Here is a 23,343-nt window from a genome sequence, read left to right as displayed (position 1 = left end):
CATATGACCTTGCTCGAAAACTCCTGTCCAACTCACCACATCCAACTCCCACCCCCATTCACCGCTCCTCATTCTCCCCAAATTTATGAAAGGCTGTTTTTTTTACGAATGTGCCCACCAGATGGCAGCAGAATGAATTCATAACCATTCTTTATTGGAAACGGCAAGTTAAACTGTTTGAAGCCGGGATGCTTCTTTCTAATTCAAAGGCCACCAACTAATCAAGGTAAGATTTCACAGTCAAATAAACGCTTCCAATTTATCATGGGCTGCAGGGTCTCCTCCTGTGCTGTATTATAGACACACAAAATGCTGGAGGAACTCAGCGGGTCAGGCAGCATCTCTGGAGAAAAGGAATAGGTGACGTTTCGGGTCGAGGCTCTTCTTCAGACAGAGCTGGGAAAGGGAAATGAAAGATACAGACTAACAACGGAACCATCTGTTCCCACTGGGATAAAGGCATTTTGTTTAGTTCAGAGATACAGCATGGGAACAGGCCCTTCAGCCCCCCAAGTCCACACTGGCCATCAATCACCAGTTCGCAACAGTTCTGCGCTATCCAAATTTCTCATCCAGTCCCCACACACCCGGGGAAGATTCAAACAAGAGGAAATGATTTGAGAATTAAGGGACAAAAGTTTAGGGGTAACGTGAGGGGGAACTTCTTTACTCAGAGAGTGGTAGCTGTGTGGAATGAGCTTCCAGTGGAAGTGGTGGAGGCAGGTTTGATTTTATCATTTAAAAATAAATTGGATAGGTATATGGACGGGAAAGGAATGAAGGGTTATGGTCTGAGTGCAGGTAGATGGGACTAGGGGAGAGTAAGTGTTCGCCACGGACTAGAAGGGCCGAGATGGCCTGTTTCCGTGCTGTATTTGTTATATGGTTATATGGGGCAATTTACAGAGGCCAATTAACCTACAAACCCGCAGGATAGACGCGCAGTCGCAGGGAGAACGTGCATAGAAACATAAACAATAGGTGCAGGAGTAGAGGCCATTCGGCCCTTCGAGCCTGCACCGCCATTCAATATGATCATGGCTGATCATCCAACTCTGTATCCCGTCCCTGCCTTCTCTCCATACCCCCTGATCCCTTTAGCCACAAGGGCCACATCTAACTCCCTCTTAAATATAGCCAATGAACTGTGGCCTCAACTACCTTCTGCGGCAGAGAATTCCAGAGATTCACCACTCTCTGTGTGAAAAAAGTTTTCCTCATCTCGGTCCTAAAAGATTTCCCCCTTTATCCTTAAACTATGACCCCTTGTTCTGGTGCAAACTCCACACAGACAGCCCCCCCCCAGCCCAGGTCAAGATCGAGCCCATCACTGGAGCTGTGAGGCAATATTAAGTTGCAAGCCGATGTTTAAAACACATGCCACATTCCTCTGCGCTATTTTCACATGCGAGCTAATAACTTAAATACTTGTTTAAAATTAGCGCGCAGTGATATGTAATAAATGGGCAGAGGATTGGGTTGTGAGCTTTGGCCATTACAAAGTTATTACGATATGAGTTGCCTCCGCGCTGGTCCTGGTGGACCGAAGGGCCCGTTTCAGCGCTGTATCTCTAAACTAAACTGAATAAATTAAAGTAACCGTTTAAGAAGGAACTGCAGATGCTGGAAAATCGAAGGCAGACAAAAATGTTGGGGAAACTCAGCGGGTGAGGCAGCATCTATGGAGCGAAGGAAATAGGCAACGTTTCGGGACGAAACCCTTCCGGGTTTCGACCCGAAACGTTGCCTATTTCCTTACGGGTTTCGACCCGAAACGTTGCCTATTTCCTTCACTCCATAGATGCTGCCTCACCCGCTGAGTTTCTCCAGCATTTTTGTCTAAACTAAAGTAACAACCCGATTTAAGTATCTAAACATACGCAAACGGTGTGGCCCACCGGTAGAGCTGCTGCCTCACAGCACCAGGGATCCAGGTTCGATCCCGACTACAGAGCTTGTACATTCTCACTGAGACCATGTGGGTTTCTCCTGGTGCTCCGGTTTCCTCCCACATCCCCAAAGACGTGTCGGTTTTGTAGCATGACTGGCCGCCGGGGGTAAATTGCCCCCAGTGTGTAGGGAGTGGATGAGAAAGTGGGGTCTAGTGTGAACGGACTCAATGGGCCGAAGGGCATGTTTCCATGCTCTATCTTTCAATTGAGTTCAAGAGTTTGTTGTCATGTATCCCTGATAGGACGATGAAATTCTTGCTTTGCTTTAAGTCGAGTCGAGTCGCGTCGCCACATACACATACGAGTTGTGCAGTGAAATGAAAAGTGGCGATGCTCGCGGACTTTGTGTAAAAAGACAAACCAACAACCAAACAAACTACAAACAGAATGGAACAGAATCAGATATTCTTTTACATATTAAATATTGTGGTCGGAAGGAAAAAGGGAAAAAAACAGCAATTTAAATAAAAGCAGTAGAGTGGTAGAGTCAGTCGCTGGTGAGATAGGAGTTTACAGTCCGAATGGCCTCTGGGAAGAAACTCCTTCTCAACCTCTCCGTTCTCACAGCATGGCAACGGAGGCGTTTGCCTGACCGCAGCAGCTGGAACAGTCCGTTGCAGGGGTGGAAGGGGTCTCCCATGATTTTATTGGCTCTGGAGTTGCACCTCCTGATGTATAGTTACTGCAGGGGGGGCGAGTGAAGTTCCCATAGTGCGTTCGGCCGAACGCACGACTCTCTGCAGAGCCTTCTTGTCCTGGGCAGAGCAATTCCCAAACCAGATGGTAATATTCCCGGACAAGATGCTTTCCACAGCCGCTGAGTAGAAGGCACATCAGAACATAGTAGGCATGAATACAGAACAGATCAGCGTGTCCATATACCATGTCGCAAAATGGGCGGCAATTGGGGGCTGCAGCTAAGTAAGGATTGCTTACTTACCTCGTTCTTTAAGAATTACAATCTCATTATAACACTTCCAAGCTTTTCTAACTTTTGAATTGGAAAATGAACATCTGAAGTGTGTAGCGTTGAGGCCCTCTAGTGTTCACTTTGGTTGCCTTCAAATTTTAGGGATTATTGTGTTCATGCTATTTGAAGTTGCAATGACTTCCTCTGGCAGCTCGGTTCATATACCCATTAGGGTTAATGTCAAAAAAAGACATTCTGTGTGGAAATAAATTGGTTCTCAGGTTCCTATTAAACGTTAGATAGACACAGAAAGCTCAGAGTAACTATAGTTACCCAACCAGATGCAACTAAATTTAAAGTAGCTCTTTCTTCCCAATAACCCTTTCTGGCTTAAGCCCTCCCTTCACCACCTCCAGTTTAAATTCCATTTGGAATATTTTAGAGGACCAATAAACCAAGAACCAAGGCCAGACAGCTTCTCTGGAGAGATGACAATAGACAATAGACAATAGGTGCAGGAGTAGGCCATTTGGCCCTTTGAGCCAGCACCGCCATTCAATGTGATCGTGGCTGATCATCCCCAATCAGAACCCCGTACCCCAGAAGGATGTTTCGGGTTGAGACCCTTCTTCGGACTCAAACCTTTCCCCTCTCACACTGTCCGACACACTGGGAACAATTTACAATTTTACCGAAGCCAATTAACCTGCAAATCTACGGTACGTGTCTTTGGGGTGTGTGAGAAAACCGGAGCACCCAGAGAAAACCCACACGGTCACAGGGAGAACGAACATACAAACTCCATATTCGCACCTATGTCAGGATCGAACTCGGGTCTCTCGGCGCGGCGAGGCAGCATCGTTACCGCTGCGCCACCGTGCTGCCCCACTGGTGGGTAACGATGCACTCCACCCTCACAGACCTCAGTGACGCCAATAAATGGATTAACCAAGTGCAGACCTGATGGTGGAGAATACATTCCCCAAAACCAATCTGAAATGCGTTATGCATACCACAAGTTTGTAGGAAGGAACTGCAGATGCTGGTTTAAACCGAAGATAGACTCAGTAACTCAGCGGGACAGGCAGCATCTCTGGAGAGAAACATAGAAACATAGAAACATAGAAATTAGGTGCAGGAGTAGGCCATTCGGCCCTTCGAGCCTGCACCGCCATTCAATATGATCATGGCTGATCATCCAACTCAGTATTCCGTACCTGCCTTCTCTCCATACCCCCTGATCCCCTTAGCCACAAGGGCCACATCTAACTCCCTCTTAAATATAGCCAATGAACTGGCCTCAACTACCCTCTGTGGCAGAGAGTTCCAGAAATTCACCACTCTCTGTGTGAAAAAAGTAGGCATAGCAGGTGACGTTTTGGGTCGAGACAAGAAGGGTTTTGACCCTAAACATCACCTATTTATTTTCTCCGGAGATGCTGACTGACCCGCTGGGTTACTCCAGCTATTTGTTTCCATGCATTTGAGCTAGCAGGTCAGGCAGCATCTCTGGAGAAAAGGAGTAGGTAACGTTACGGGTCTGAAGAAGGGTCTCAACCCAAAACGTGACCTGAAACATTATCCAGCGATGCCGCCTGACCCGCTGAGTTATTTTGTGTCTATCTACAAGGGTGTATCGTCTGTGTAGTGTTTTTCCTGTAATGAATAAGATGGATACCATTGTCATAGCACATGCGCTGCCTCTAATGTAAAAATGAATTGGAGTCCGACACCAGGCAGATGAGCTGATATTGTAAGCTTCCAAGCCCAGTGTGTGTTTAAGGATGCCAATTGAATGAATCATTCCGATACAAATCACCGCTCATCCCAGTAAAGGCATCTCATTAGTCAAGGGGTTGTTTGCGCATCTCTGTATCTTCCACCTGCCTCAGCAGCATCTGCAACTGTGCCGGGTACACAGAGAACGCACCAGGACTGCTCAGAGTGATCAGAGCGTGCAAAGACAGCACTGTAACTTTGTTCTAAATTAGTTTAGTTTAGTTTAGAGGTACAGCATCGAGGAACGGCACCACATATTTCCCTTGGACGACTTAAAACTCAGTCGCACGAATATTCTCTGGTCTGAAGAAGGGTTTCGGCCCGAAACGTTGCCTATTTCCTTCGCTCCATAGATGCTGCTGCACCCGCTGAGTTTCTCCAGCTTTTTTGTGTAACCTTCGATTCTCCAGCATCTGCAGTTCCCTCTTAAGCACGAATATTCTCACCTAGCAAACAGCCTACGATGGAAACAAGAGACATAGACAGGTCTGTAGAGTGATATAGGACAAATGAATGAAATGTATGCAAAAAATAATTATGATAATTTTTTTTTTTTGTTGCATATTTTTCATTCATTTGTTCCTTGTCTCTCTACATCCCCGTCTGTGTGTCTCGTTTCCTTTTCCCCCTGACTGAAGAAGGTTCTCGACCCGAAACGTCACCCATTCCTTCTCTCCAGAGGTGCTGCCTGTCCCACTGAGTGCAGAATATAGGGCTGAGAACCACATTCTGTGCTCTGCTTCCTCTCCTTTGCCCTCACTCTTTGAGCCCTGGTGGGGCCCCCTCCCTTGATATGGAATGAACCGTCACTGCAGGGGAATTCATGCGGAATAATCGTCAGGTTCCTTGCCAGTAGACAAAAATGCTGGAGGAACTCAGCGGGTGAGGCAGCATCTATGGAGCGAAGGAATAGGTGACGTTTCGGGTCGAGACCCTTCTTCAGTTGCGGTGAACTGTATGACTAAAGTTTGCTGTGAAGTTAAGGCTGTTATTTGTCTGTTGGTGCAGGAGAGGGCAGAATTGTCTCAGATATTAGAGTGTGACTATATAGTCAGTAAGTTGTCCTCTCCGCAGAATGTGTGGAATCAAGGGATATGGGGAGAAGGCAGGCACGGGTTATTGATTGGGGACGATCACAATGAATGGCGGTGCTGGCTCGAAGGGCCGAATGGCCTCCTCCTGCTCCTATTTTCTATGTTTCAATGTCCCAGCTACACTAGTCCCACCTGCCTGCATTTGGCCCATATCCTTCCAAACCTGTCCTATCCATGTACCTATCTAACAGTTGGGATAGTCCTGCCTCAACTACCGCCTCTGACAGCTTGTTCCATACACCCAACACCCTTTGTGTGGCGGTGCTGGCTCAAAGGGACGAATGGCCTACTCCTGCACCTATTTGAATTGTTTCCTCCTGCACTTTGTCTTTTGCTCAAGATTCCAGCATCTGCAGTTCCTTGTGCCTCCAAGAATCCTTCTCATACATGTCGATTCTGAGCCCTGGTACTGTCTGCGGGGAGTTTGCATGTTCTCTCTGTGACCCAGAGTAGCTCAGTGGGTCAGGCAGCATCTCTGGTGAAAAGGAATAGGCAACGTTTTCTCCAGAGATGCTGTCTCACCCGCAGAGTTACTCCAGCTATTTGTGTCTATCATGGGTCTAAACCAGCATCTGCAGTGTTCCTTCCTACACATTCTCTCTGGGACCTCGTGGGTTTCCTCTGGGTGCTCTGGTTTCCTCCCGCAACACCACAATATTGGTGCGTTACCTGATCACTGTGAACTGTCCCTGGTGTGTAGATTCTGTGAATTGATGAATTATGAAGCATATGGGTCGGGTTAATGTAAAATAAAAGAACATTCTCAGTAAGGCAAAGGGCCTGTTTGCAAGCTTCATCTCCCCCTGTCTTAACGAGATCATTTCTCAACACTAAAGAGTCCAGCACAGCGAGCGAGAACAGCACGGTGGCGCAGCGGTAGAGTTGCAGCCTCACAGCGCCCGAGGCCCGGGTTCGATCCCGACTACACGGCGCTGTCTGTACGGAGTTTGCACGTTCTCCCCGTGACCCGCGTGCGTGGGTTTTCTGCGGAATCTCAGGTTTCCTCCCACACTCCAAAGGTTTGCAGGTTAATTGTCTAGGTAAAGATTGTAAATTGTCTGTAGCATGTGTAGGACAGGGTTAGTGTGCGGGGACCGCTGGGCGGCCCGGACTCAGTGGGCCGAAGGGCCAGTTTCTGCGTTGTATCTCTTAACTCGACTAAGCCCAGCAGACAGTTAAGCCGGGTGCAAGCAAATATACCTTCTCAAGACAATTGGCAAATTATTTAATTGCCGGCCACTTTTAGTAGCTATGCTATCTGTCGATTATTTGCTGTCCTTCTTTATACATTACTAGACCAAGTGCAGACCCGTTGGGTCTGCTCCCCCAATGGTGTGATTCCACCAACCCAATATTCCACCATGCACCCGTCTCCTCCAATGGAACTGAAGCCGTTGCCAAATGTAAGTTTCCAGCACTCCCCTGCCTCCCTCAATTGTATCTCCCCTGCCTGCTGCAGCAGTGAAAAGTTCAGTGTTCCTGTCTTGCAACTTTGTTTCGATGTGTTGGAAGCTGATAGGAAGGAGCAGCCGTCAACGAATCAAAAGGCAGGAAGGGATCCGTACTGCAGGCGGACGGATGGATTTGAGTTTTATATATATATAGATGATATGCCAGCCCCATGCGAGATCTGGTGCTTATTATCAATATAAATTTACATAAATATTACGCTAATCCCATGTTGGGACCTTCATGTTATTCTGAGCTCCGGGAGAATTTTGCTTAAAACCAAGCTTCATCTGTTAAATGTGGATTTTTACATTTGCTGATCCATTTTCTGCAATAAATGTATGGACGGTATTGGCGCAGAGCTGTACAGTGGATAATTAAAAAAATACATTTAGAACATTTATATACCCTGCTACTTTCAGTGACGTACACTACATGGGGTGTTCGGTTGGTCAGGTGAATGTGTTTGTACATCTTATAAAAACAGGGGACCTACCAGGTGAAGATTGTGTCAATAATTTCTGCACAACTTATAGTAAGTAAGTAAATTTTATTTATATACCACGTTTAAGTCAACTCGCGTTGAAACCAAAGGGCTTTACATAGAAAAAAATAATTAAGTTTCCGTGTATCCATGGAAAGAAAAACTGTACAAAACTGTACAAAAAGAATCAACTTGCATTTGTAAAGCGAAGATGGAGGGAAGATACAAGATACATTTATTTGTCATGTGTACCAAGAGGTGCAGTGAAATGTGTGGTCGCCATACAGCCATACAAATAATAGGGAGCACAGAACACGATAGTCTTTAACACAGACATCCCCACACAGCGGGGTCAAAGTTTCCCACTGTAAGAGAAGGATCCAAAGTACAGTCATCCTCCTCTGTTGTCCTCCCGAACTGGGATCCGAATTGTTGCCGCTACGATGGACACAAGAAGCTGGAGTAGCTCAGTGGGAATTTTAGTTCCTGGTCAAATTTCATCAGGAAGTAGGTACAGGGGCCTGAAGACTGTAACGTCCAGGTCCAGGAATAGCTCCTTCCCCACAGCCGTCAACAACAACAATAAGCTTGGAGCTCTGAACTGCAAAAGACTATATTATTATCGCACAATATTTGTTAGTTATTGAAGTTTTATTTTTTTTATCCTCTTCCCCCGTTATGTACTATGTTTACATATTCACATATTCTGTTGTGCTGCAGCAAGTAAGAATTTCACTGCACAAATCCCCGACATATGACAATAAAACACTCTTGGCTCTTGACTCGTGAAATTAATCCAAGTTCTTGAGAGTTTTAGTTGAGTTTCGAGACACATTGTGGACACAGGGCCATCGGCCCACCGAGTCCGTGCCGACCAGCGATCACCATACACCAGTTATCCCGGTTTTCCGTGCTACACTCTAGGGGCAATTTGCAGAAGCCAATTAACCTACAAACCTGTAGGTTTTTGGAATGTGTGGGAGGAAACCAGAGCACCCGGTGAAAACCCACGTGGACATAGGGAGAGCGTACAAACGCTGTACAGACAGCACCCGTGGTCAGGATCGAACTCGGGTCTCTGGCGCTGTGAGGCAGCACCTGTCGAAGACTAATTTTGAGCCAAGCATTGCTGATCATCATTCCGTCAGAAAGAAAGCATCAGCAAGCAGAATAGCTTTAGTTGCCTTTGTAAACCAAGGTCTTTTAATAATATATATATGTTTATTATAAATATTTATGTAGTGTGATCAATATGGTTTTATTGAGCCCCCTTAAAATCTCTTTTCCCCGACCTGCTCTCTCCCCTAAATCGGGGTCCCACCTCAGGGTACAAAGATTCTTTAAAGAAGTACCAAATGGCAGATTACCTTTTTGTCTGCATGTTTGAGATCTCCCAGGTTTCAGTAAACAAGCACCTGGAGGCTCCCTTTGGCGAAGTAGGTTTACTCAGTCAAGCCGAACCGACCTGCCTCGATTGCCGACAAGTGTAGGAAGTCAGTCAGTTTTGGTCTCCACACTTGAGGAAGGACATTCTTGCTATTGAGAGAGTGCAGCATAGATTCACAAGATTAATTCCCGGGATGGCAGGTCTGTCATATGATGAAAGAACGGAGTGGCTGGGCTTGTATTCACTGAAATGTAGAAGGATGAGAGGGAATCTTATAGAAACATATAAGATTATTAAGGGATTGGACACGCTAGATGCAAGAAACATCTTCCTGATGTTGAGGGGAGTCCAGAACCAGGGGCCACAGTTTAAGAACAAGGGGTAGGCCATTTAGAATTGAGATGAGAAAAAACTTTTTCACCCAGAGAGTTGTGAATCTGTGGAATTCCCTGCCTCGGAAGGCAGTGGAGGCCAATTCACTGGATGCATTCAAAAGAAGGTTAGATAGAGCTCTTCGGGCTAGCGGAGTCAAGGGCCCATCTTGTGCATGCTATCTCCTTTGGGTTATACATATACATTTGTATGGAAATAGTATAGACCATAATTTTGTCATGAAGATAGACTGGGATAATGCTGGAATAACTGGAATAACTCAGCGGGTCAGACAGCATCTCTAGAGGGAAGGAATAAGTGATGTTTCAGGTCGAGACCCTTCTTCAGTTTCGACCCAAAACGTCACCTATTCCTTTGGAATCGAGGGATATGGGGAGAAGGCAGGAACGGGGTACTGATTGTGAATGATCAGCCATGATCACATTGAATGGCGGTGCTGGCTCGAAGGGCTGAATGGCTTCCTCCTGCACCTATTTTCTATGCATCTACGAAAGTTCACCCATTCCCTCTCTACAGAGATGCTGCCTGTCCTGCTGAGTTACTCCAGCATTTTGCATCTATCTTCGGTTTGAACCAGCGTCTGCAGTTCCTTCCTGCACACAATACTCTAAATGTGGCCTCACCGACGTCTTATATACCTGCTGCATGACCCAACCTCTACACTTAATATCTGATAGATGAATGCCAGGCAGTCGGTGAGACCTTTCTAACCAGTCTCTCCGAAAGAGAGCTACACTGTTGAACGAACTTGTTCTATTTAGAACGTGTTGTGTTAACATTTCTCTCAGGCTTTCCCCAAACTGGGAGACGTGAAAAATGAATATATTACTAAGCCTTAGCTATTGGTTTGTCAAAATAATGACAGGCGGAATAAGCGCCATAAAATTATATTAGAGCTTAATTGATTTATAAGTTCTTGTTAAAATGTTTTACATCTGTCCAAGAGCACCTTACATTAATTATGATTGAATGACTGGTGTTAAAAGTTAAAATTGCGAGCAGCAAGGATTTCATTGAAATTTAAATTATTCCAACACCTGAATATGAATCGAGGAAGAGAGGATTACTGTCGTGGATATCGGCAATGAGGTTTTCAGATCTGTTCACCGGATGTTAGTACGACAGCAAATCTGCATGCCGTAGAAAGAATAGCACAGAGGCTTGGAGCAATACAGTAGGGAACCAGGCCCTTCGGCCCAACTCCTCCTTGCCGACCAACATACCAACATGTCCTTTGTCAGAGTGAGGCCAAACGCAAATTGGAGGAACTGCATCTCATATTTCGCTTGGGGGAGTCCAGAACCAGAGGCCACAGTTTAAGAATAAGGAGTAAGCCATTTAGAACGGAGACGAGGAAACACTTTTTCTCACAGAGAATGGCGAGTCTGTGCAATTCTCTGCCTCAGAGGGTGGTGGAGGCAGGTTCTCTGGATGCTTTGAAGAGAGAGCTAGATAGGGCTAGATTGGGAGAGTCTGGGACCAGAGGATACAGCTCGGAATGAAAGGACATACCTTTAGGAAAGAGATGAGGAGGAATTTCTTTAGTCAGAGGGTGGTGAATCTGTGGAATTTATTGCCTCAGAAGGCTGTGGAGGCCAAGTCAGTGGATATTTTTAAGGCAGAGATAGATTCTTAATTAGTACAGGTGTCAGAGGTTATGGGGAGAAGGCAGGAGAATGGGGTTAGGAGGGAGAGATAGATCAGCCATGATTGAATGATGGGAGTAGATTTGATGGGCCGAATGACCTGTCACTTCTGAACTTATCAGGACGTCAGATTTAGGAATCAGAGGGCATGTCGTTAACTTTGTTTTAAAAAAAAAAAAGATCTTTAGCTTGCTTTAGCGATGTCTTTAATTATTCATAAGTGTTTTAATGTTCCCTTAGTTAATGATTAATTTTTTTTTGGAATAATTACTTTGTTAATCTCAATTTTAATGGTTTTTAAATGTCTCTGACATTCAGAGACATTTCGAAACTATTAAAACCGGGGAAAACAGTCAACAATCTCTGGAGAGAAGGAGCGGGTGACGTTTTGGGTCGAGACCCTTCTTCAGACTGAGAGTCAGTGCAAAGGAAAATGAGAGACATGGAGAGATATAGACCAAACGTTGCCTATTTCCTTCGCTCCATAGATGCTGCTGCACCGCTGAGTTTCTCCAGCATTATTGTGTTTCGGGTCGAAACCCTGAAGGAAATAGGCAACGTTTCGGGTCGAAACCCGTAAGGGTTTCGGCCCGAAACGTTGCCTATTTCCTTCGCTCCATAGATGCTGCTGCACCCGCTGAGTTTCCCCAGCATTTTTGTCTGCTTTAGACCAAATGAATGGCACATATGCAAGAGAGTAACCATGGCCATTGCTGGGTGAGAACGAGAAGCTGGTGCGATTTGGGTGGGGGAGGGATGGAGAGAGAGGGAATGCCGGGGTTATTTGAAGTTAGAGAAATCAATATTCATACCACTGGGTTGTAAGCTGCTCAAGCGAAATATGCGATGCTGTTCCTCCAATTTGCTTTTAGCCTCACTCTGACAATGGAGGAGGCCCAGGACTGAAAGGTCAGTGTGGGAATGGGAAGGGGAATAGGCAACCAGGAGATCAGGTAGGTCAAGGTGGACTGAGATCATAAGGTCATGAGGAATGGTAGAATTAGGCCATTCGGCCCATCAAGTCTAGTCCGCCATTCAATCATGGCTGATCTATCTCTCCCTATCCTAACCCCATTCTCCTGCCTTCTCCCCATAACCTCTGACACCTATACTAATCAAGGATCTATCTATTTAAGAAGGAACTGCAGATGCTGGAGAATCGAAGGTAGACAAAAAAGCTGGAGAAACTCAGCGGGTGCAGCAGCACCTATGGAGCGAGGGAAATAGGCAACGTTTCGGGTCTGAAGAAGGGTTTCGGCCCGAAACGTTGCCTATTTCCCTCGCTCCATAGATGCTGCTGCACCCGCTGAGTTTCTGCAGCTTTTTTGTGTACCAAGGATCTATCTATCTCTGCCTTAAAGGTAGTTCGCCTTCAGGTTAAAGGGTGTTCTGTGAAACGATCGCCCAGTCTACTTTTTGATGAGATCCTAATCTCTCGAATTCCCTCCCCAAACCGTTCCATCTCTACCCCCCCCCCACCTCTCTTTCCGTCGCTTGTTCAGATCTAAGCCATGACCGAGCTTTTGCTTTTGCTCAGCTGCCTTCTCAACAGAGCGAGGTGTTTATTGTACTTTGAGTAACATTACTCAAGGTACGAGGTAACATTACTGGGAGGCGGGCGAAATTCGCAGGAAGGAACTGCAGATGCCAGTTTACACCGAAGATAGACACCAAAAGCTGGAGTTACTCAGCGGGACGGGCAGCATCTCTGGAGAGAATGAACGGGTGACGTTCCAGGTCTCGCACCAGCTTCTCGTTCTCACCTAGCAGACGGCTAACAACGGCCTGCTTCCTGTATCATTGTTACTTTCATTAATTTGTTCTGCATCTCTGTACATCACTGTCTATATCTCTCGTTTCCCTCTCCCCTGACTCTCAGTCTGAAGAAGGGTCTCGACCTGAGAAGTCAGCCGTTCTTTCTCTCCAGAGATGCTGCCTGTCCCGCTGAGTTACTCCAGCTTTTTGTGTCTGTTACCGGGAGACACCTTGACGTGTCTTTGCTGCGTTAAAACTTTGCGGCCATTTTGACTGCTTTCCATTTCTGCTCCAGAGCGTTAAAAAAAATAAAAATGTTGCAGATTACCTGGGTGAAAAATGTCTTGCAGAACAAATCCCTAAGGGACGATTTGTTGCCTAACCACCTCTGGAGTCTGTGACATTTGCAAGGTTAAATCTATCAGTGTTGATTTACAATGGAGTCCCTACTTAAGCCAACCCATTGGGAAGAATCCATGGAAATTGATTGGATTTTATGTTTAAAACAGGTTGACTCTTCTACAGCCATTGAGGAATGTTTATCACACATCCACCCCCCAATTAATCCATTTTTTAAATCAATTTGAGCAGATTTGTGACAACCATTTAGGATTGTGTATTGAGAATATAAAAAGACTTGGGAATGTGAATGGCCCTTAGGGACTTTATTAATGTATCCACGGAACTATAATGATGGTGGCATGCCTATTCGATAGATTACTTGTTTGCTGTTTTTGGATTTATTCCAATAGTCCAAGTGAGCTGCACACAGCCCGTAGTCATCCTGCATTTTATTGATAACATTTTAACGTAAAATTGATAAAGCATTGTTCAGTAGCATTCTGCAGACCTATTTCCCTGCGTTGAGAACTATTTCCCTGTCCAGAATCCGTTCATTATTAGCTTCACCGGAGACTTAGTTCTTGGTTTCCAAGTCCTCCAAAAATATTCCAAATGGAATTTAAACTGGAGGTGGCGGAGGGAGGACTTAAACGAAAAAGTCCTGGTTCTTGGAGATCAAGAGCTATCTTAAATTTAGTTGCATCTGGTGGGGTAACTATGGTAGGGTGAAGACTATTCCTTTCTTTAATTGTACGGGGGAAGAATGTACACATCTGTCTTGGTAGCTGGTATCTCAAATTGGATTGAATGCCCTCCTCTGCTCCTAATAGTTACCACTTTAAATATCCACGCCAGCTGTAAAGCCTTTCTGTGGCTATGAATGGCCCACAGTTACTTGCCAAAGTTCTACAGCGGCCAATGTAATCAAGGATAGAGAAAAACTGGAGTAACTCAGCGGGTCAGAAGGAACTGCAGATGCTGGTGCACACAAAAAAACGCTGGAGTAACTCAAGGGGTCAGGCAGCATCTCTAGGGAGAAGGATTAGGTGGAGTCTTGGGTCCAAACCCTTCTTCAGACCTTTCAAGGAATCAAGTAATCTCGGACCTTTCTCACCCCGGTCACTCCCTCTTCTCCCCTCTCCCGTCAGCCCCAAGATATAAAACATGGAAACATAGAAATTAGGTGCAGGAGTAGGCCATTCGGCCCTTCGAGCCTGCACCGCCATTCAATATGATCATGGCTGATCATCCAACTCAGTATCCTGTACCTGCCTTCTCTCCATACCCCCTGATCCCCTTAGCCACAAGGGCCACATCTAACTCCCTCTTGAATGCGTGCACAATCAGATTCAGGAACAACAACTCTTCTTCCCCTCCTTTATCAGACTTCTGAATGGTCCCCTCATAAACTAGGGTGCAGTCCCGATCTTCCATCCTACCCCACTACGGAAATTGAACTTTTTCCTCTGAAACTCTGCGCTGAAATGTAGCAAAACTGTATTCTACATTCTTTTTTTAATTTGCCCTACCTATTTGTACGGCTCGATTGTATTCATTTACGGTGGCCGATTATGATACGGTACGATAGAACATTGTCGATCCCAGGAGGAAAATTGATCTGCCAACAGTCATAAAACACACAAAATACATGAAACATGAAATTAAAATGACGAGTGGAAAGGATTGGGGATGTGCAAAGATTGTGTGGGGGGGGGGGGGGTGGAGTCAATCTCAGTCTACCCCTTGACAGAATGGGGAGGAGTTGTCCAGTTTGATGGCCACAGGGAAGAAGGATCTCCTGTGGCGTTCTGTGCTGCATCTTGGTGGAACCAGTCTGTTGATGCAGGTGCTCAGCTTACTTAACCAACCAACTTAAATGTCTGGGGTGTGGAAGGAAACCGGGGCACCCAGAGGAAATCCACGCGGTCCCTAAAAGAACCAAGGTGCAAGCTCCGTAGAGAGCAGCAGAGATTGAGATTGAACCCAGGTCTCTGCAGATGGAAGGTAGCAGTTCAACCTGCTGCTCCATCCTGATACTAGCTTTAAGGGTGCTGTAAAAAGCCAAGAGTTAGAATGAGTGATCGATCAATCCTCCTGCTAATTTGTAGTTTAGTTTAGTTTAGAGATACAGCGTGGAAACAGGCCCTTCGGCCCGCCGAGTCTGCACCGACCAGTGATCCCCGCATATTTACACTATCCTACACACACTAGGGACAATTTACATTCACACCAAGCCAATTAAAACCTGCACGTCTTTGGAGCGTGGGAGGAAACCGAAGATCTCGGGGGGGGAACCCACGCAGGTCACGGGGAGAACGTGCAAACTCCGTACAAATAGTACCCGTAGTCAGGATCGAACCTGGGTCTCTGGCACTGTCAGGCAGCGACTCTACCGCTGGGCCCCTGTGCTAGCCTTTAATCGAAATAATTTTCCTCCCTTCTACTGTGATAGTGACAAGCTACTGGCCGTGGGCGAGATTCTGACCAACTTTTCAGCTCATTTCGAGCAAGGTTTTGTTTTCCTTTAAATATGGACTTTTAACAGGAATCACTAATTTCTCCCCTCTCCAATCATTACTAATTCATTTACAACCAATTAAATATTTTTTTTAAACTGCGATATTGTTCAATTATTCATGTTCTCAAATCTCACATGCTGACAATTGGTAAATTCATTTACAAAATTCACGTTAAGAAGAGAGTACATTAAAATCTAATTTCATGCTGTATCAATGTTCAGTAATGGTGTTGAACTCACGCAAGGCAATGTTTGTGTCTAAAGTATAAATACGTTCTCTTCAAATTATTCAGTTTGCCATTTCAAAATCATCATGGCCTATTTATGTTCATGATCAGGAGTGTTTAGTTTTCATTGTTCAAAGGGAACAATGACATTTCTACTTGCTGCTGTTTATCCTGTCTATTAAAATGCAGATTAAAATATTGATTATATATTTATATATATACACACTGCCTCACAGCGCCAGAGACCCGATTTCGATCTTGACTATATCTATGGGTGCTTGTCTGTACGGAGTTTGTACGTTCTCCCTGTGACCTGCGTGGGTTTTCTCCGAGATCTTCGGTTTCCTCCCACGCTCCAAAGACGTACAGGTTTGTAAGCTAATTGGCTTGGTATAAGTGTAAATTTTCCCCAGTGTGTGTCGGGTAGTGTTAATATGCAGGGATCGCTGGTCGGCACGTACTCGGTGGGCCGAAGGGCCTGTTTCTGTGCTGCATCTTTACACTAAACTAAACTACACTAATATAAGAATAGATGTAACTATCCTGCAACCATCAGGCACTTGAACACTGCACAATACTAACCCCAGCAACTATAATCATCAATGGAATGTGTTGTCGGTTGCACTATAAACTTCGGTTTTTGCACTATTATAGTTACCTAGTTTAGTTTAATTTAGTTTAGAGACACAGCGCGAATACGGGCCCATTGGCCCACGCCGTCAGAATAAAGTAAGTAAATAAGCAAGTAAGTTTATTAGCCAAGTATTCACATACAAGGAATTTGCCTTGGTGCTCCACCCACAAGTAACAACATGACAGTGATGGCGGTGCAGGCTCGAAGGGCCGAATGGCCTACTCCTGCACCTATTTTCTATGACATACAGTGACAGTTACGAATGACTCGGAAAACACTAAACATTAATAATAATAAAACATTCATGATAAAACACCACGTTCTTTTAAGATACAGTTCCTTGTAGCTTCTTTCCAATGTTATTTTGGGCCACCTGTTCTGTCAGATGGACATTACAGTTCCTCCATGGCTAGAATTAATCTTGGTAATCAACTACCCAAGTACTTATTGTCCTCTATCCATTTAAATCTTGCTATCTGCACATAGTTTGCCCTTTCTCGTATAATTACCACAGTGATTGCGCTATTAAAGTAATTGATGGTCCAAGGCGTATTGTGGCATATCGTGGCGCTGTGAAGGGGTGATGTGTGTGGACAGATATTTCTTCATTATGACTTAAAACATTAGGCATAAGGTGAGAACGACACAGAAAAATGGAGCAAACACTATTCCTTTCAAATCAAAAATGCACCAAGGATTTTTTTCCCCCTGGATTTGGAACACTCTTCCAACAATAAATGTCTGAAGAAGGGTGTTGACCTGAAACGTCGCCCATTCCTTCTCTCCAGAGATGCTGCCTGCCCCACTGAGCTACTCCAGCATTTTGTGTCTACCTTCGATTTAGACCAGCATCTGCAGTTCTTTCTTACACATTAAGTGTTCCCAGCTATAAATTTTCAGCCATTTCTCTTTTGACATTTTGGAACTCCAGAGGTTTACTCCTGATATTTAAAATGTCACTCTTTGCTTGTGAACTGTGAAAATACTTTGAATGAAGAAAAGAGATAATTTCAAAGCAGAATGTTACAAAGGCTGTGCGTAGCAAATAGATGTATCTAAGAACGTAGTTAGCATTTGATTTTTTTTTAATCGTTACTTGTGTGCAGAAAGGCATTGATGCAAGTTTAATAACATCAATCTCATTGTATTTTAGATATCAAAGCCACCATATTCCTCATCGGAGTACAAAGCCTTGGTTTTAAATTATACATTTGATTTATATGACTCAACTTCTTCTTTGAAGATAGCGCAGATGTTGAGTGTGAGGTTTTATATTTAGTCTACTACTGTATGTTGATGATTTTAATTTTAGAGCTGACAACCTGGTTAGCTTTTCGCTGTACATCGGTACACGTGGAAATATAAACCGAGCTATAGAGAGAGGTTGAGTAGGCTGGGTCTATTCCCTGGAGCGCAGGAGGATGAGGGGTGATCTTATAGAGGTCTATAAAATCATGAGAGGAATAGATCGGGTAGACACACAGAGTCTCTTGTCCAGAGTAGGGGAATCGAGGACCTGAGGGCATGGATTTAAGGATAAGGGGGAAACTGAGGGGTAACTTGAGGGGTGGTGGGTGTTTGGTACAAGCTGCCAGAGGAGGTAGTTGAGGCAGGTAGATAAAAGTGCTGGAGAAACTCAGCGGGTGCAGCAGCATCTATGGAGCGAAGGAGATAGGCAACGTTTCGGGACAAAACCCTGAAGGAAATAGGCAACGTTTCGGGCCAAAACCCTGAATGAAATAGGCAACGTTTCGGGTCGAAACCCTGAAGGAAATAGGCAACGTTTCGGGCCAAAACCCTGAAGGAAATAGGCAACATTTCGGGTCGAAACCCTTCCGGGTTTCGACCCGAAACGTTGCCTGTTTCCTTCTCCTCATAGATGCTGCTGCACTCGCTGAGTTTCGCAAATGTTAAGAAACAGTCAGAAAATTACATGGGTAGGACAGGTTTGGAGGGATATGGACCAAACGTGAGCAGGTGGGACTAGTGTAGCTGGGACATACATGTTGGCCGGCGTGGGCAAGTTGGGCCGAAGGGCCTCGTTTCCGATGGCACTAATTGTATGGGAGGATAGTAGATCCTCGTCTCGGACCAGCGCGCAAAGAGTCGCCAGGCTCCACGCCATCTTCAGATGGCCTTGTGTGACGGGACCATTAATTGGCGAGGGAGAGAGGGTTGATGGTGTGCAATGGGTCTCTCTCTCTCTCTCTGTCTCTCGATGTCGAGATGGAGGAGGAGTTCTCGGAGACGGAACAGCGTAAAGCCCTGGCAGTGTCGGACAAGATTGATGAAGATGTTAAAATGCAGGCGGGCAGCCAATATCTGTCAGTGAGACTGATGGATGAAGGGAATGAGACGCAAGCCATTTTGTTGTGTAACTACCTTTGCAACTTTAACATGTACATGAAGCTAGAAAGTACAAACATCTATAAAAGTCCTTGATTTTTTTTTTTTGTGAAAACACCTTTGGAGAAATATTGACCAGAACTCTGGGCACTTCAAATAGAATATTGGAACCAATTATATCCTCCTGAAAGAAGTAGATAAGACTGCAATTGCAATTCACATCCAACGAATACCACTGTGTGTGTTTTTTTGCATTTCGACCTGTCTTGAGGGAGTCGAGGCTGTGTTTTCGACACACAAGAACAGGGGGGAAAATGAGCAGGACCGGCCCATCAAACCCTCTCTGACTTTCAATAAGATCGCGGCTGACCTTTTATCTTGCAGCCATAATCCTAAACATTCGCTATATTAATTCCTTGAATATTGAGAAGTTTATCGATCGCTATTTTCAGTACAAGCTGGGACTGAGCCTGCTCAGCAACCCCACAAGGAAGAGAATTCCAAAGATTCACCGTCCTTTGCCTGAATGGATTTTTCCTCATTTCGGTGGCGCAGCGGTAGAGTTGCTGCCTTACAGCGTCAGGCACGTCGGTTCCATCCTGTCTGTGTGGAGTTTATACATTCTCCCCGTGACTGTGTGGGCTTTCTCTTTGGGCGACTACTCACGACCTGGGCTACAGGCTTCACCCCGCCACGTGTCGCCTGTACGGTCGTGAGTCGTCTCCTCAGTCGCCAAAGAGTCGTAGCGTCTTTCTGGTTGCCGCTGGATTTTCAACATGTTGAACATTTTCGGCAACCAGCGACAACCTGCCGGCAGTAGCCGAAAAAGTCGCGGGACAGTGGGACGGGCCCATAAGGCAGGGACGAACCCGTGTCTCTGGCGCTGTAAAGCAGCAACTCTACCTCCGAGCCACTGTGCCGCCCCTAATCATCCTGTACTGAAGAAGGGTCTCGACTCGAAACGTCCTTCTCTCCAGAGATGCGGCCTGTCCCACCGAGTTACTCCAGCTTTTTGTGTCTATCTTCGGTTTAAACCAGCACCTGCACAGTTCCTGCCTGCACACTCTGTACTGCCTGCTCCTAGAGAAGGCCAGCTCCTGAAAATATACACACGGTGACATTTCAACTTCTCCCAATCCTGCACCTCCTGAACAAACAGGTGAAACGCAGGCAGATGCACACAACACAATGATGGATAGAACGAGGGAATAGAGAGAGAGGGAGGGAGAAATGTGCCCATCGGACAAATTAAAATAATTCCACGTCTGTTCTGGTTCATGTGCAGATTGACTGTTTAATCATTTTCTGTTCCTCCCCAGAGATCTAGCATTAATGTTTGACATTATGCTCCACCGATCTCCTGCGCGGCTAACATTTCCTCCTGCACTTTGACGATTTGCGTTAAATGATAAGCAGGAAAGGTTTGTCTGATATCGTGCATTTCCATAGGCATTTCTGCAATGCATTGGAAGGCTAATTCATCTTAAACCAGGCATGGTGAGATCCTCACCCGAGACACAGGTCATTCTAATCATCGAGTAAATAAAGGCAATGTGCCTGTGTAATGAAGGAAATCAGGGCAGGGGCGAATCACACAGCGCCATCAATCACTGTCCTCACCACATTTCAGGCCCCTTAAGTTTCTTCACTCTTGCATAATTATGGTGTTACTGTCAATCTGTATATTCAGTTCAGTATAGTTTAGAGATACAGCCTAGATACAGGCCCTTCGGCCCACCGAGTCCGCACTGGCCAGCGATCCCCGCACATTAACACTATCCTACACACACACACACTAGGAACAATTGACACTTATGTGTAAATTCTGTGGAATTCTCCGCCTCAGAGAAGGCAGAGGTGGAGGTGGGTTCTCTGGATGCTTTCAAGAGAGAGCTAGATGGGGCTCTTAAAAATAGTGGAGTCATGGGATATGGGGAGAAGGCAGGAACGGGGAACTGATTGGGGATGAATAGCCATGATCATATTGAATGGCGGTGCTGGCTGGAAGGGCCGAATGGCCTACTCCTGCGTCTATTGCCTATTGTCTATTGTCTTATACCAAGCCAATTAACCTACAAACCTGCACGTCTTTGGAGAATAGGAGGAAAACGGAGCACCCGGAGAAAACCCACGCAGGTCACGGGGAGAAGGTACACGCTCGGTACTGACAGTGCCCGTGGTCAGGATCGAACCCGGGTCTCTGGCGCTGTAAGGCAGCGACTCTACCCGCGATGCCACCATGGCCACCCACGAATAAACCACAATGGTTCCTTTGACGCGCTGAGTTTCTCCAGCTTTTTGTGTCTATCTACATTCTACAGCGCCTCTGGAGAAGTTGAACAGATGAAGGGTTCTGATCTGGAAACGCAACCTATCCAGAGATGCTGCCTGACCTGCTGAGTTACTCCAGCACTTTGAGTCTTTTTTAAAAATAAACCAGCATCTGCAGTTCCTCGTGGCTTCATTGCACATCACGTTTTTAGTGCACGGTGGCGCAGCGGTAGAAAGTTGTTGCCTCACAGCGCCAGAGACCCCGGTTCGATCCCGACTATGGGTGCTGTCTGTACGGAGTTTGCACGTTCTCCCCGCGACCTGTGCGAGTCCAATCTCACCGCAGAACCATTTGATGGCGGGAATTTTTTTTTTTCTTTCACCGCTCACTTCCAACAGACGGATCACAGAAAAAAAGCGCTGGTAAAATTAACATGAAATCAGCCATGCGTATTATTCGGCCTCTCCTTAAAGCTGCATAATTGCGGCCTGTGGCTGCAATTCACTTTCCACATGAATATTTCTTCATGACTACATAGAAATCAGGAGGAAATCTCAACACCATAATTCTCGCAATTGACCCTTGAATAATTTAGCGACTCCCAGCCTGCGGGGTTTTAACACAGCGTGCTGCTATCCTGAAAGCAGTCGGTTCAGACAATTCACAGTTTAAGAATAAGGGCGAGACCATTTAGGACTGAGACGAAGAAAAACTTTTCCACCCAGAGAGTTAGCTGTGAAACTGTGGAATTTCTCTGCCACAGAAGGCAGTGGATGTTTTCCAGAGAGAGTTAGATATAGCTCTTAGGGCTAACGGAATCAAGGGATATGGGGAGAAGGCAGGTACTGGTTGTGGATGATCAGCCATGATCAAAAGTTCAAGAGCGTTTTATTGTCATGTGTCCCTGATAGGACAATTAAATTCTTGCTTTGCTTTAGCAGACACATCATATCGAATGGCGGCGCAGGCTCGAAGGGCCGAATGGCCTACTCCTGCACCTATTTTCTATGTTTCTATATTTCTATGACACATGCATTGTGCCGAGCTTGCTGCATAGGGGTCTTTGTCCATCCCACCACCTGGGTTCAGTTCAGTTCAGCTCAGCCGAGCGATTTAACATGGAAACAGGCTCTTTAGACCCACACCTTTACCTAAAAAGGACGATCTAATCACCACAATACGATACGTTAGAACTGTACTAACTCGATCTACCAACTGCCATAACAACGCAAAATGCGTGAAACATGAAATTAAAGAGACAAGTGGAAAGACTTGGGGATGTGCAAAGATTGGGGAGGGGAGTGGGGGTGGGGCAGCCGGAGAGAAGGGTCTCGACATTAAACGTCACCCGTTCCTTTTCTCCAGAGATGCTGCCTGTCCCGCTGAGTTACTCCAGATTTTGGTGTCTATCTCCGGTTTAAACCAGGATCTGCAGTTCCTTCCTCCACAATAGACAATAGGCAATAGGTGCAGGAGGAGGCCATTTGGCCCTTCGAGCCAGCACCGCCATTCAACGTGATCATGGCTGATCATCCACAATCAGTACCCCGTTCCTGCCTTCTCCCCATATCCCCTGACTCTGCTATTTTTAAGAGCCCTATCTATCTCTCATTTGAAAGCATCCAGAGAACCTGCCTCCACCGCCCTCTGAGGCAGAGAATTCCACAGACCTACCACTCTCTGTGAGAAAAAGTGTTTCCTCTTCTCCGTTCTAAATGGCACATGCACGCCAGTTATCCCACACACTCTGCTGCACATAAGGGACTATTTACTATTTCACAGAAGCCAATTGATCTACAAAACTGTACATCTTTGCAATGTGGGAGAAAGCCCACCCAGGTCACAGGGAGAACGTGCAAACTCCGTACAGGCAGCACCCGTGGTCAGGATCGAACCCGGGACTCTGGCGCTGTCTGGCAGCATCTCTACCAGTGGCTGTGGATGACTCACGAAACACAATGCCTGGATGAACACTCCGAGTGGTGTAACAGCAAACAATCTCTATTGCAGCTCGCTCTCGAAAAATAAAATCAATTTTGGTTGTGCAATGTTTAAAAAGCAAGGCGGTGTGATTGCATTTCAGTTCCTCCATCAATTCAAAACAATAAAAGTCTGTGATTCCTGCCACTTTGCGAACATTGATTAAAAATAACAA

General features: G+C 45.7%; 1 protein-coding gene across 3 annotated transcripts in view; it reads left to right on the top strand.

Moving 5' to 3' along the window:
- The window catches only part of fam219b (family with sequence similarity 219 member B), a 142,109-nt gene that overhangs the window by 24,322 nt on the left and 94,444 nt on the right, over positions 1–23,343 (top strand). The gene's annotated exons all lie outside the window — the stretch shown is intronic.

This window comes from Leucoraja erinacea, chromosome 36, assembly GCF_028641065.1.
Source record: "Leucoraja erinacea ecotype New England chromosome 36, Leri_hhj_1, whole genome shotgun sequence".
NCBI classification, from domain to species: domain Eukaryota; kingdom Metazoa; phylum Chordata; class Chondrichthyes; order Rajiformes; family Rajidae; genus Leucoraja; species Leucoraja erinaceus.
This window is presented reverse-complemented; position numbering and strand designations above follow the sequence as displayed.